Below are 14,714 nucleotides of genomic sequence, written 5' to 3' on the forward strand. Positions count from 1 at the left end.
TTAGTTTTCAGTTTAACCTATTTACCCATTGGAGATCTTTAATTAATTGATTGCTGGATTGTTCAGCCTAATTCACAAATACTGAACTACACTCTACAGAATGCCAAAACTAAAGACTTGGGGATCATTTTAGGGCAATTTATCACCCTGCAAAACTAATAAAAGTAATACCTCTTAATTCCAGGGTGGGGAAAAAAGCCTAGATTTTGAGTTTACTAGACAATACACTCAGAAGAAACAGTACTCTGTTATCATCATATCTTCTGTAGTAACGGGTTTTTGTTTTTGTTTTTTTTACATTAGATATTTTATTATATCAATATTTGATTTCTCCTGTTTATTTTTAAATAGCTGCTTAGTAAATCTTTGACCATCACATGAGCAGTAAATATTTTAAGCATAGATTCTCCACTCTCTGTCTCAGTTTCTTAACAATAGCAAAATATATCATTGTTGCCTCCATTTAATTCAATTTTGACATTTGGAGTAGAGCAAACTCTGCTTTCTAACATTTTAGTCTCAAAAATTTAATGCTATGACTAAGTCACGAAAGTGTGAGGTTAAGTTATAGCACAACATAAACGGGGTTTGTGTTTATTCTAGAGTAAATCATGTTAATGAGATGCCAGTAGTACCCACTGCATAGCAATTAACTCTTTTGGAATTACTGGGTTCTATTTAATTTCCTGGAAGAGGCAATTTATCTTAGATGAACAGAATTTTAGTTTGATTTCTGTTCCCCATAGAATCAAATTCAGTTAAACACAAGGAGAAATTTTCCTTAGCACTTTGCTCAAATAAGTTCAAAGAATTTTGTCAGTTGAATCCCATTTACATCCTTGGATGCCAAGAGCCAAGCAAATGTTGGCACAAAGATAAAACATTTAGCTATCTGTTACCTCCAATAAGTGATGATTTCTCATCTGTAAGATGAGGGTATTGGACTGGATGCTTTCTGAGGTCTCTAGCCCGAGTACTCTGATTCTTCAACAGAACTGTTATAGTGTAGTAGAAGGAGCAGTAGACATGAAATGCAGTTCAAGTCCCTAGCTCTGCCACAGACTTGTCTTGTAATTTCATAAGTCACTTTAACTCTCTGGGCTTCAGCTATAAATGAGAGATTTGGACTATGTAATTATGATTTGCATAATATCAAAATCAACTAGGAAAACCTAATTTGGAAATATCAATACTTTCCTGCACTTTTCTAACTTCATATCGAGCAGTTACACATGGACCACCTGTACCACCTACCTAACAACTCTATCACTTTTTTTAAGACTCCTTTTTTTAATTTTTTTTTTGTTTTTAAGTTTATATTAAATTTATGTACAAAATAAGAAAAAAAAACATTGCCATGTACACATGAACATGACAGGATTCAATACAAAGCAATAAATTTCCATTTCAAAAAAACCTGTATAGTAAATACTACACATTGTTTTCAAAGCTGTCCGGCTTTGCTTTGCTTCTCTACAGATTTTCTTTTGCTCCCTGCTGTGCACTTTTTACTTTATTTTTCTCTTCCCCCCAAAGAAGGCTACAAGTTAAATATGGAGATGTGTCTATGCATGTACATATATAAACACATGTGCATTCATATACATATATGTGAGACCATACCATACCTATTTCTACTTAACTGTTTCTCTTAAGGTGGGTACTATCTTCTTTTATAAGTCCAAGTCTTTCCATGTTTTTCTAAATCAACCAGCTCATCATTTTCTACATCACAACATTATTTCAGTCCAATCCCATTCTGTCTGAAAGATTGTCTATGAAAGTGTTTTCCCTCATTTTTCTGCATTCCTTCTATTCTTGGCTGTGCTGGTTTTATTTATACAAGAAAACTTTAAAATAGGCAAGATTATTCAGTAAGACTTCAACGATGCTCTCACCTTATAATATGGTTTAAGGTCTGATATCACTGGATCTGCTTCCTTTACATTTTCCCCCCCTGATTTCTTTGTAGTTCCTGACCTTTTGTTCTTCTAAATGAACTTTTTTATTATTTTTTTTGTAACTCAGATAATTTTTTAGTAATTTAATTGGGATGTCCTCATATAAATAGATTAGTTAGGTGAGATTATCATATTTATATTATGTTGGCTTTACCTACCTGTGAATAAATATTACTTCAGTCATTTAGATCTTTTCCTTCTGTCTAAACATTTATAATGCCTGAAAGGAGCCAGTCTACAGTATCATATTTTGCCAGTGGGTGTTGCCATCTTACTACCTAAAAATTTCTTAAGCATGAGACTTCGGGTCATAATACTTTACAACTAGAAAAGGGACTTTAGAAATCATCTAGTCTAACCCTTTTATTTTACAAGTGATTAAACAGACCTAGAGAGCTTTTGAATTCCCGAAGATAATACAGGTCATTATGCAGCAGAGCTGATTTGAACCCAAGCTCTCTGACAAATCCCTTGCTCCCTGTCATTAACCTATACTGCCTTTATCAAGCTATAAAAATAAGTTAGCTCCTACCTCATAGAGCTGTTGTGATGACAAAAATGCGATCATATATATAAAGTGCTTTGCGTACTTTAAAGTACCATGTAAACACTGGATACTGTTATTAGAGACTTGCACCAAAATCTTATTCTGATGCCTCAGCATGGTATTCAGTGATTACCTTGGATTCTTGAAGGTTATGCCTTGAGATCAGCAGCTCTGGTGAATTCCACTAAGCTGGAAAACCTTCCAGTGTGGTCACAATGACAAACTGTCTGTTGCACAGGGACCAACAAAACTAAATTCACAAAAGTTTGTCACCAAGTTGGTTTCAGCGAGATGACATTTTTAGCCATAAAAACTCCTGCAGTCCATCGACGACATTATAGAGCTAAGTGAGCTAAGTCAGTAGAAAGAGTACCCCCATTAACATTGCTTCTGATGACTACTGCAGACTCAATAAATTTCGTTTGAGGCAGCTAGGTGACACAGGATAGAGTGCTGGGCTGGAAGTACAGAAGAGCTGAGTTTAAATCCTAAAGGTAATGTAATGTTCCTTCCAGCTCTCATGAATTTCTGATCTTTGAAGTATTGTGTATTAGAGCAGAAAAGAGATCAGCCCTGGATTAGTCACACCATTTTCCCCCTCTAATTGTATGAGACACTCAATGCAGCTGGCAGAAGTCTCACAACAGTGCTGATGGGTTATATTACAAATTAATGTCATCTAACCTCAGTCAGGTCCTCCTTTCAGTAAAGCAACCTTTGTATTCCTCCCTAATGGATTCCCTATCTCATTCCCCACAGAAATGATTTCAGACTTTCTCTTCCCTCTGAAAGTGGCTACCATCTGCCCTCCTCCACTCAGTTGAGGACCTTGCCTGTTACTTTAATGAGAAAATTGAAGCCACTATTCCCTTCTTTTGTCTCAAAACCTTTTGACATCATCTCTTACCCTTTCCCCCCAGTCTCTGTTGAAGAGGTGGACCTTGTGTTTGCTAATGCTATCCCCTGTAAAAGTGCACTTGATTCTACCCCCTCCTGTCTTCTCCAGCAGAATACGTTCTCAATCATTCCTTTTTTCTCAAATTTTCAACGTTTCCCTATCATGATTTTACTACTGGCTTCAAACATGTCCAAGTCTCCCTAATCCTTGAAAAACCTTCACTAGATCTTATCATTCCTCAAGCTTTCTTACTATGCCTTTCTTCCCTTTCTTAGAAAAACTCTTTGGGAAATTTTTCTAAACTATGTCCCACAAGTTATTAAACTGTGCACATATACCTTTTGACCCAGCAATACCACTATTAGGTCTATAACCCAAAAAGACCAAAGAAAGAGGAAAAGGACCTATATGTACAAAAATATTACAGCAATTCCTTTTATGGTGGCTTACGGAACGGAAAACTTCAGGGGGTACCTGTCACTTCAGGGCTGGCTGAACGAATTATTGTATACTAACATGATAGAGCACTTCATGCTGTAAGAAATGAAAGGGACAGTTTCAGAGAAAGCTGGAAAGACTTACACGAACTTACGCAGAGTGAAGTGAGCAATTTATACCAAAACAACATTGTAAAGACAACTTTGAAAGACTCAAGAGCTCTAATCAATGCCATGACTAGACGTGATTTCAGAAAACTCATGATGAAACATCAGACCTGGCTGTTGCATTTGACCCTGTTTACTACTTTTTCCTCCAAGAAACAGTAGTCTTTGGGTTTGAATAACACTGTTGCTTCTGACTTTCCTTCTACCTGTGCAAATGCTCCTCTTCAGCCTCCTTTGCTGCACAGCCATCCATATCATGCCCCTTAACTATATGTGATACCTAAGTTTCTGTCCTAGGCTCTCTTCTCCCTTGCTAACTGCATCAGGGTTTAATTTTCATCTCTATTCAGATTATACACACACACTGTACATATATATATGTATACCTATATGTACATGTATGTGTGTGTGTGTGTGTGTGTATACACCATTTCTGTATACATACATTATGTGTGTGCATGTATTTTACATACCCACGTGTGTAGAGCATTGGGCCTGGAATCAGGAACACTGAGTTCAAATTCAACTTTAGACATTTACTAACTGTATGACCCTGGGCAAATCACTTAAACCTGTTTGCCTCAATTTCCTCATCTATGAAATGAGCTGAAGAAGGAGGTAGCAAACCACTCCAGTATCTTTGCCAAGAAAACCCCAAATGGGGTCACAAAGAGGCAGCCACAACTGAAACCACTGAACAACAACATACATATTTGTGTGTATGAGTATATATCTATAGATAGATATAGATATATGTATACATACATACATAGACACAGCTATATTCTCCATCCCTAGTCTGTCCCCTAAGCTTCACTCCCAGGTCATCAATGGCCAGTAAAGTATTTCAAACCCAATGTCCCAGAGATCTCTTAAGTTCAACTTGTCCAAAATTGAACCCATGTTATTTTCCGTCTTCCAGACTTTCCCATTTCTATTGAAGGCATCCCCAGTGTCTTACATTCATAATCTCAGCATTGTCTCTGACTCCACACTTCCTCACCTCATACGCCCTATTGTCAAATCTTGCTGATTTACTTTGACAGTCTCTCAAATTTAACCCTTTCTCTTCACTTTCACACCTGTTAGCTTAGTTCAGGCTTTAACCACGTGATGAAGATTATTGCAACAGCCTCCCTGTTGGGCTCCTTGCTTCAAGTCTCTCTTCCCACTCCAGTCCATCCTACACACTGCTGCTGAAAGGATTTTCCTGAGGCACAGATCTGACCATGTGACTGACTACCCTATTCAACCAACTCTGTGGCTTCTGAAAGAAAATAGACATTCTTCTGTTTAGCTTTTAAAGCCCTTATAAGCCAGTCCCAGCCTGTCTTTCTGGCCTCACTGGCTATTACTCCCCCTCCTGCACTCTGGGGTCCAGCCAAATTGTCCTTCCCTCTGTTCTTTACACCCAACAATCCACCCCCCATTTCCAGGCCTTTGCACTGGCTTCCCACATACCTGGGATGCAATTCCTCCTTGTTTCTAAGACAGTTCCTCTCTTCCTTTAAGATGTAGCTCAAGCACCATCTTCTTTATAAAGCCTTTCTTGCTTTCCAGGTCCCCCTATTGTAACCCACCAGTATCTTCCCTCCCAGACTGCCTTGTACTTAACCATTGTGTGTATGCATACGTGTGTGTGTGTGTGTGTGTGTGTGTGTGTGTGATGCATGTGTATACACATATATTTGTATTTACTTTAGACTTATGCTGTATGTGTGTCTTATACATATGTTTGTATGTGTACATATATCTGTATTTACTTTAGACATGCTATATCTATTTCTGTATCTATAAATATGTATATATACATACACACAAACTACATATGTGTGTGTGTATTTATGTATGTATGTATATATATATACTTGTTGTCTCCCCAGTTGTTGTTGTTGTTTGTCCTTCATTCTTGAAGAGACCAGTGACATCTGGAGGTGTTGTCTTGACTTGCAAGTGAACTGCATTTAAACGTGGGAGGGCTGTGCGGTCATCAGCCTCACTCTTTGGAGTCACTGGAGTCTAGTAGCAAGGCATAGGACATGATGATTGGAGATGGCCCCAGATGTAGTGGGGCATCTTGGCCTTTTTAAGTTAAGGTCTTTCCCAGGTCTCAGTTTGTCTGAGGCAATGCCCATTCAGTGATTAAAGGCTAGGTTGATGTTTGTTGATGGTGTTCATCCTTCCTTCTTAAAGAGGACTGGTGACATCAGGAGGGGGATGTCTGGATTTGTAAGTGATGCACTTGATGGACAGGAATTAAGATAATTGAAAGGAGACCTTTGACAGACAGGCATACTAAGAGAAAAATTGACGGAAGTGTCAAGTTCAGACTAATACTACATAGTAACAACATTCAGACCTCTCTAAATATGAAATACAGCAAAGTCCTGATTTATGGAAAAAAATGAGTGCTGTGAAGGTGAAGTAGTTGTTTTATTTGAACTGCATGTTTCTGCTGGGCTGGAACCAATGACCATATTTTATATAATTATAACTTTGCATAATTGACTATATTATACTGTATATAGTATATACACATAGTATATATGAATGTATACCATATGGTATATAGTAGCATATGCATATAGTATAAATATATAAATTATAATAGAGTAATAACAATTGTAATTTCAAATATATGGGACTACTTCATAGGATTTATTATTAGTACTCATTGGGACCTAGGAGTACAGACTGCCTATGCATTTCAGAGCTGGCTTCCCTACACAGCCTCGTCAGTATTTCCTAAGCAGTCGTGAACATCAAATCATATGATTGGCTCATGGAGGCATAGATTTGGATCTAGAAGACACTATAGAGATCATTCAGCCTAACCTCTTTTTACATATGAGGAAACTGATGCACAAAGGTGAAGGAACTTGCCTGAGTCACACAGGTAAATGGTGAAGCTGGGACTAGAACCAAGGTTCTCTCTGCATTGCACCAAGCCTAGCTCTTGCTAGAGGCCTCATAACATTCAGAGGTAGCGTAATGTGGTGGAAAGAGCACTGGACTTAGATTCAGACGTGGCAGCCAGACGGTATTTGACTAGCTTGGTTGAGATTTGACCACAGTATGTGCTTGCCTCTTATTGGCACATTATGTTGGACTTTAAAAAAAAAAAAAGGTTTGACTTTGGTAGCCTTGCTTAGAGAAGATCTTATTTACTTACTTACCTAAGAAGATCTGAATTCAAGTCTTAGTAGCTATATGACTTTTACTAAAATATTTCTCCAATCTGGGCCCCAGTCCTTCATCTCTAAGAGAGGGGCAATGTGGTTATAGGCAAGGGTATGCTGAACTTCCAGTCAGGAAGAAGACATGGATTCATCTCCTGCCTCTGACACTTCCTATTTCTCTATTTCTCTAAGTCTCAGTTTCTCATCTGGAAAATGGACATAAGTGTACCCATGGAACCTACCTCACAGGATTGTGAGTCTAATCTTGATTGTTGCCTTGCAACTTTGAAGTAATATACACATTTCAATTATTACTACTGCCGAAGAGACAGCACGGTCTAGTGTATCTACCACTGACTTCAGAGTGAGAAAGAACTGAGTTCAGATCCACTGCCATAGTGGTATTGTGACCCTGGGCAAGTCACTTAACCCTATTTGTCTCAGTTTCTTCATTTGTAAAATGGACTGGAGAAGTAAATGGCAAACCATTCCAGTATCTTTGCCAAGAAAATTCCAAACAGGCTCACAAAGACTCAGACAGGGCTGAAATGACTGAACAACCAAAAGGTCAGTTCTGTTGACTTACATTGGCAAAGGGATTCTTTTCATTAGGAGGTCTCTACATGAATAAAAGCACAGCTATTCCTTTCCTTCCCCCTCAAAGTTACCTATGTTATGGGGTTATCCTAAGGACCAACTGGGAGAATGTATGAAGATAAGCAGTAGCCCACGGGCAAAGCAAGAGGGGTTCCTACCAGGAGCTGGTCACCTTCCTCTTCCCTTCTCCAGATCACCTACCCCTCGAGTATAAAAGGGTGTCAGAGAGCCCCGCAGACATCTGCTTCAGGGAGCCCTTTTCTTCCTCAACACTAGCTCCCTTTGCCCAGTTCCCACCAGGCACTGGGTGCCCTTTCTTCAATGTATACACTGTCTCCCCACCCTTGCCCATCCTTGTTCCTTCCTGAGGTAATATTCAGAGCTCCACTCCAAATTTCAGAGCCATTGTCTCCTTCATCTCCTTCATGACATCATGGGTCAAGGATCTCCTGCCCTGTCATTGTTCTCCAAGGTCTATCAGACCTTACAGTCCACTCTGGGTCCTGGGATTTTCCATCTGTCCTGAAGCTGGACTCTCCCTTCATTAGAATGGGAGCTTCCTGAAAGCAAGTACTTCCCTCCCTTCTATCTGTATCCCCAGCACTTAGCACGGTGCTTACACATGCAAAGTACTTAATAAATGTTTTTCCATTACATTCTACCTCATTTCAAGCATCCAAAGCATTTATAACAGTAAGGCATTATCTAAATGTGAGCTGCTCTAATTATCACCAGCATGGAAGAGATGCTCAAAGAAAACAAGACCTTGGGTTTTGAGACTTCCAGGAGTCAAGATGGCAGAGGAAGAAGTAAGTCACTTTTACTCTCCCTTATTGATCTCTGCAAGCCCAGAAAGTGTCACCCCAGGAAAAACCTCAGAACAGCTGAGCCAACAGAAAGACTGGGTGTAGCAGTTTTGTAGCCCAGGAAGCTTGGAGAATTAAAACAGGAAAGGTTGGTTTTGCTCTGGTGGAGGGGGAGGAGTACAGGATGGGAGGCATCCCAGCAAACCAACAGCAAGCTACACCTCAGCAAACTGGGAGGAGATCCTGAACCCCAAGGTGGTGGGGCAGGCAAGTGCCAACACCAGGACCCCTTGAGTGCCTTGGCACAGGCAGGGGAACAAGTAGACTCCAGCTTGGAAAACCACCACATACACTGGTAGGCAGGTGTCCTCCAACATCCAAACCTCCAATGTTTCAGTACAACTCCAGGAGGCACATCTCCGGGTGGGCAGACATCCTCTGGTGACCAAGCCTTCCAGTGCTTCATAGCACCATGGATGAGTTGGCATCCTCCAGCGGACAGGCCCCTCCCCCAGGGGGATTCAGTGCTGCTGACCCCAGCTCAGCACCAGGTAAGCTGCCAAATCCCTATAGAGTCCAGTTGCCAGGACCTGAGGCATCCAGCACACAAAGCCAGTGACCAGGTCCCAAGCTCCCAGCACAAGAAGCTTGAGCCAGTGCCTCCTGTGCTCCAGAAGAACAAAAAGCAGAAACAGACAATGACCATAGATTCTTACTATGGAGACAGGGAAGATCAAGGATCAAAATCAGAAGAGACTAAAAATTAATTGGAAACTAAATAATCTAATTCTAAAGAATGAGTGGGTCAAATAACAAATCATGGAAACAATAACTTCATCCAAGAGAATGACAATCATGAGACAGCATACAAAAACTATCAACATAATTGACCATGTCAACAGCAAAACTAACAAATCATATGATTATCTCAATAGATGCAGAAAAGGCTTTTAATGAAATATAACACCCATTCCCGTTGAAAATGCTAGAGAGACGGGGCAGAGGCAAGATGGCGGAGTGAAAGCAGTGACTTGCTTGAGCTCTCCCCCAAACCCCTCCAAATACCTATAAAAAATGCCTCTAAACAAATTCTAAAGCAACAGAACCCACAAAAAGACAGAGTGAAGCAAATTTCCAGCCCAAGACAACCTGGATGGTTGATCAAAAAGGTATATCAAGCTGGGCGGGAAGAGGAGCGCAGTGTGGTGTGGCTGTGCAGGCCGCAGTGACCCTGGAGCAGGCCTCAGAGGACTGAATCTCAGGCAGCTGTGGCAGCTTCCAGACCTCTCAACCCACAAACACCAAAGACAACTTAGAAGGTCAGTGGGAAAAGTCTGTTTCTGCAGTGCTGAGAGAGGAGCGTGGTGAGAGCCAGCTCCAGAGCACAGAGCGCAGCCACCGGAGTGATGGCTGCGTCCTGAGCTTCTGGCCCACAGACTGAGGGGGAATCTAGTGGCTGATCAGAGGGACATTGCAGGGATCTCTTTGCCAGTGCTGAGCCAGGAATCTCTTGCTTTGCCTGTCCTTGGATCTGGGTCACAGTTCTGGGTGGAGGCCCTGGGGCGAGGAGGAGTACTGTGGTGGAGCTTGCAGTGGCAGTGCAGAGAAAACCTTCTTCACAGTTCCAGGACAGAAAGGAGTACTTGTGGTCACTAATAGACCAGAGCACAGGCCAGGAAAGGAGTGAACACCTCGCCCCTTATCATACAACCTTGCAAGAACTGAAAATTTATAGGTCCCTATAAGTATCTTTGAAAACAGCTGTAAAAACAAAGCTTGGGACAGTATATTCACCACATCGGAAGCAGACTCTTACCTTAACAAAGAGTTTAAAACTCAAGTAATTGGCTGGAATCATGAGCAAGCAGTGCAAAAAGGGTCAGACTATATTCTCTTACTTTGGTGACAAAGAAGATGAAAACATACAACCAGAGGAAGACAACAAAGTCAAAGCTCCTACATCCAAAGCCTCCAAGAAAAATATGAATCAGTCCCAGGCCTTGAAAGAGCTCAAAAGGGATTTTGAGAAGCAAGTAAGAGAAGCAGAAGAAAAACTGGGAAGAGAAATGAGAATGATACAAGAAAATCATGAAAAACAAGTCAACAGCTTGCTAAAGGGGACTCAGAAAAATACGGAAGAAAATAACACCTTAAAAAATAGCCTAACCCAAATGGCAAAAGAGGTCCAAAAAGCCAGTGAGGAGAAGAATGCCCTAAAAAGCAAACTTGGCCAAATGGAAAAGGAAGTCTAAAAGAATACTGAAGAAAATACTTCCTTAAAAAATAGAATGGAGCAATTGGAAGCTAGTGACTTTATGAGAAATCAAGACAGTGTAAAACAAATCCAAAAGCATGAAAAATTGGAAAATAATGTGAAATATCTCATTGGAAAAACAACTGGCCTGGAAAATAGATCCAGAAGAGATAATTTAAAAATTATTAGACTATCTGAAAGCCATGATCAAAAAAAGAGCCTAGACATCATTTTTCAAGAAATTATCAAGGAAAACTGCCCTGATATTTTAGAACCAGAGGGCAAAATAGAAACTAAAAGAATCCACAGACCTCCTCCTGAAAGAGATCCCCAAAGGAAAACTCCTAGGAATATTGTAGCCAAATTCCAGAGTTGCCAGGTCAAGGAGAAAATATTACAAGCTGCCAGAAAGAAACAATTCAAGTATTGCGGAAACAATCAGGATAACACAAGATTTAGCAGCTTCTACATTAAAGGACCGCAGGGCATGGAATATAATATTCCAGAGGGCAAAGGACATATGATTACAACCAAGAATCACCTACCCAGCAAAACTGAGTCTAATCCTTCAGGGGGAAAAATGGTCATTCAGTGAAATAGAGGACTTTCAAACATTCTTGATGAAAAGACCAGAGCTGAATAGAAAATTTGACTTTCAAACACAAGACTCAAGTGGAACATGAAGAGGTAAACAGGAAAGAGAAATCATAAGACACTTCTTAAGGTTGAACTGTTCAGATTCCTTCATGGAAAGATGATATTTATAACTCATGAGACCTTTGTCAGTATGAGGGTAGTTGGAGGGGAAAAAATTATATGTATGTAGATAGATAGATAGATAGATAGAGGACACAGGGTGAGTTGAAGACTAAGGGGTCATATCTGGAGAATAAAATTAAGGGATGAGAGAAAATTATACTAGGAGAAGAAGAAATGGAGAGGTAGAACAGAGTAGACTGGAAGAGGGGGTAATCAGAAGCAAATACCTCTGAGAAGGGACAGGGTCAAAAGAAAGAATAGAATAAATGGGGTGGGGCAGGATAAGATTAAGGGAAATAGAGTTAGTTTTTCACAACATGTCTACTATGGAAGTGTTTTGCATAACTGCACATGTATAACCTATATTGAGTTGCTTGCCTTTTCAATGAGTGCGGGTGGGAAGGGAGGAAGGGAGAAAATTTGGAACCCACAGTTTTAAAAACACATGTTTAAAAAAAAAGTTTTCACATGCAACTGGGATATAAGAAATACAGGAAATGGGGTACAGAAGTCTATCTTGCCCTATAGGAAAACAGAAGGGGAAGGGGATAAGAGAAGGGGGGGAGAGATAGAAGAGAGGGCAGACTAGGGGAAGGGGTGTTCATAATGCATGCCATCGGGGTGGGGGGAGGGGTGAGATGGGGTGAAAATTTGGAACTCAAAATCTTGTGGAAGTAAATGTTGAAAAGTAAAAATAAATAAATTCATATAAAAAATGCTAGAGAGATAGGACTAAATGGAATTGTCCTTAAAATGATAGGTACTGAATAGAGGAGAAAAGGAAATCACAAGGGATGGCTTTTTCCTTTGTCAGTAAAGCTAGAGGTAAGAAACTTTGACTCTGGGCAAGTCACTTAGTCACTTAACCCTATTTGCCCCAGTTTCGTCATCTGTAAAATGGGCTAGAGAAGGAAATGGCAAGCCATTTCAGTATCTTTGCCAAGAAAACCCCAAATGGGGTCACTGAGAGTCAGATAACACTGGACAACAAGAAAGAAATATTTGGATATATACAGGAAATTTCTTATCATTGTCCTCCTTGGGTATTAACTTTGCACCAGATTTTCTGGGTCAAGGGGTGTGGCCATTTTAATTGCTTTCTATTTGCATAGTCCTAAATTGTTTCTGAAAAGGCTCCTGCTGATTTACAGATTTACTAACCATGTATTAATTTATTTATGGTTTCATACCTAGCTCCTATCATAGGGAGTTTTTTAAGGCTGTTGCATTGTGAATATAATTTCTTTTTCTACTGTTTCCCCCTGGATATCATTGCTATATAGAAGTACTGATCTTTTGATCAACTTTGTTGTATCTTGAACCTTTATAAGATTTTTCATTATCTCAATTAGTTTCTTTGCTGATTTGCTGGGATTTTCCAAGGCCCACTTATCTACAGATAAGTCTGATCTTCTCTCTCTTTTTCTGGAGTTTGTACCATTAATTTTTTTTCTATTGTCTTCTAGTTATTATAATCATTTCTATTGCTAGAACTAAAGTTTCTGAATTCCTATTTAAAAAAAAAATGGAAAGAGGGACCATCTCTAATTTGATTTTTGTTTTTGGGAGGAGGACATTAGCATCTCCTTCCTACCAAAATAATGCCAGGTATTATGATTCTGATTGTTGTTTAATGTACCTTTAAAAAACAAACTAACAGTGAGTGCTTCTAGTGAGTGCTTATGCTTTTAAAGACTTTTTCTTTTATTTTTGTTTAAGCAACTAGTATTGTGTCAGAGGCTTTTTATGCATCTCTCAATATACTTCTGTGGATTGGGGCTGAAGTATTTTCACAATCATATTTTTTTCCTAATGTTGAATTATCTTTGCATCTGTCTACAAAGTCAGTCTGGTCATAATGAATTCTCTGTCAGAGGTACTGCTATGCTTTTTTTTTTTTCTGGCTAGGAATGGTATGTCGGTAATCATTCAAGATACTAGTCTAGGGGCAGCTAGGTGACCCAGTGGATAGAGCACCAGCCCTGAAGTCAGGAGGACCCGAGTTCAAATCCGGCCTCAGACCAAACACTTGACACTTACTAGCTGTGTGACCCTGGGCAAATCACTTAATCCCAATTGCCTAAAAAAATAAAAATCGTTTGACAATCTGTCTCCCAGTTTAAATGGTCCTCCACAGAGGGTTGCCTAGCCTCTCCTATGCTAAATGGAATATTCAGGCCAGAAATTTTCCTCACCTGTGTCTTCAGGACACACTTAACTACTGGTTCTCTTCTTCCTCAGATGCTGAAGAGAAGACAGATAGAATAGCTGCCCACTCCCAGTCAGAAGCGCTGTGGTGTCATTGATGGAGGGATGGCAAAGCTTTGGTGACTTGGGTCATCATCTCATTCCCTGCTAAGCTCCTTTTCAGGGATGCAAATGCTTTTTGTGCAGCACACAAGGCAGAGGCAACCAACCCCTTTTGGCCTTGAGTGAGACATTTCTGGAACCAGCAGCAGGTAGAGAAAGAACATACAGCATGTCTGGCAGGAGCATTGACAGCCAGGTTCTTCTGGAGCTCTTCCTAGGAGAAGCTGCTGTTGAAGTAGGGCTGCTGAAGCCAGGAGGAGTCTGGAGGGAAAGAGGAGGATTTTGGTATTGGGGGCAAGGCCAGTGACTGAAATTTGGTGTGAGGCCTCTGGAATTTGTGGCTTAGGTGTGAGGGAAAGTTGAGGGAAGGAAAGCAAGCCAAAACAGGTCAAGGTCATGCAGGAGTAGCAGAGGGAATGGATGAGCTGGCCTCATAAAGAGGCCTTCAGGATGAAGGGCTGCTGTGAAGAGACCAAAAAGAGAGTAGGATCCATTGATTAGTGGAAGGGTTGTGTGGTGACCATGGGTCAGGAACAATGTCTAGGAGAGACCACCAATTAAGGAAGCACAGCAATGATGTAGAGATGCAGAAGAGAGGCTACAAGGAAAATGAAAAAGTGAACTTGGAAAGTCAACAGATTGTAGTTGCTAAGAAGAGAAAAGAATGCGTGAGCTCTGTGCTGAAGAGGAAGGAAAAGTTGGGAGCAGGTGAAGTTGGCAGGCAGTAAGGAAGATCCCTGAAGCACCATTTTTCAACCTTCAGGGCAGTTCTGAGAGGGAATAGAAGGAATAATGGGG

The 14,714-nt window shown here is 40.3% G+C and overlaps 1 protein-coding gene across 1 annotated transcript in view; it reads left to right on the forward strand.

Moving 5' to 3' along the window:
- MMADHC (metabolism of cobalamin associated D) overlaps window positions 1-14,714 on the forward strand; it is a 47,410-nt gene that overhangs the window by 29,140 nt on the left and 3,556 nt on the right. The window lies entirely within an intron of this gene.

This window comes from Phascolarctos cinereus, unplaced genomic scaffold (assembly GCF_003287225.1).
Source record: "Phascolarctos cinereus isolate Bilbo 61053 unplaced genomic scaffold, phaCin_HiC Scaffold_726;HRSCAF=1367, whole genome shotgun sequence".
In the NCBI taxonomy this organism is placed as follows: domain Eukaryota; kingdom Metazoa; phylum Chordata; class Mammalia; order Diprotodontia; family Phascolarctidae; genus Phascolarctos; species Phascolarctos cinereus.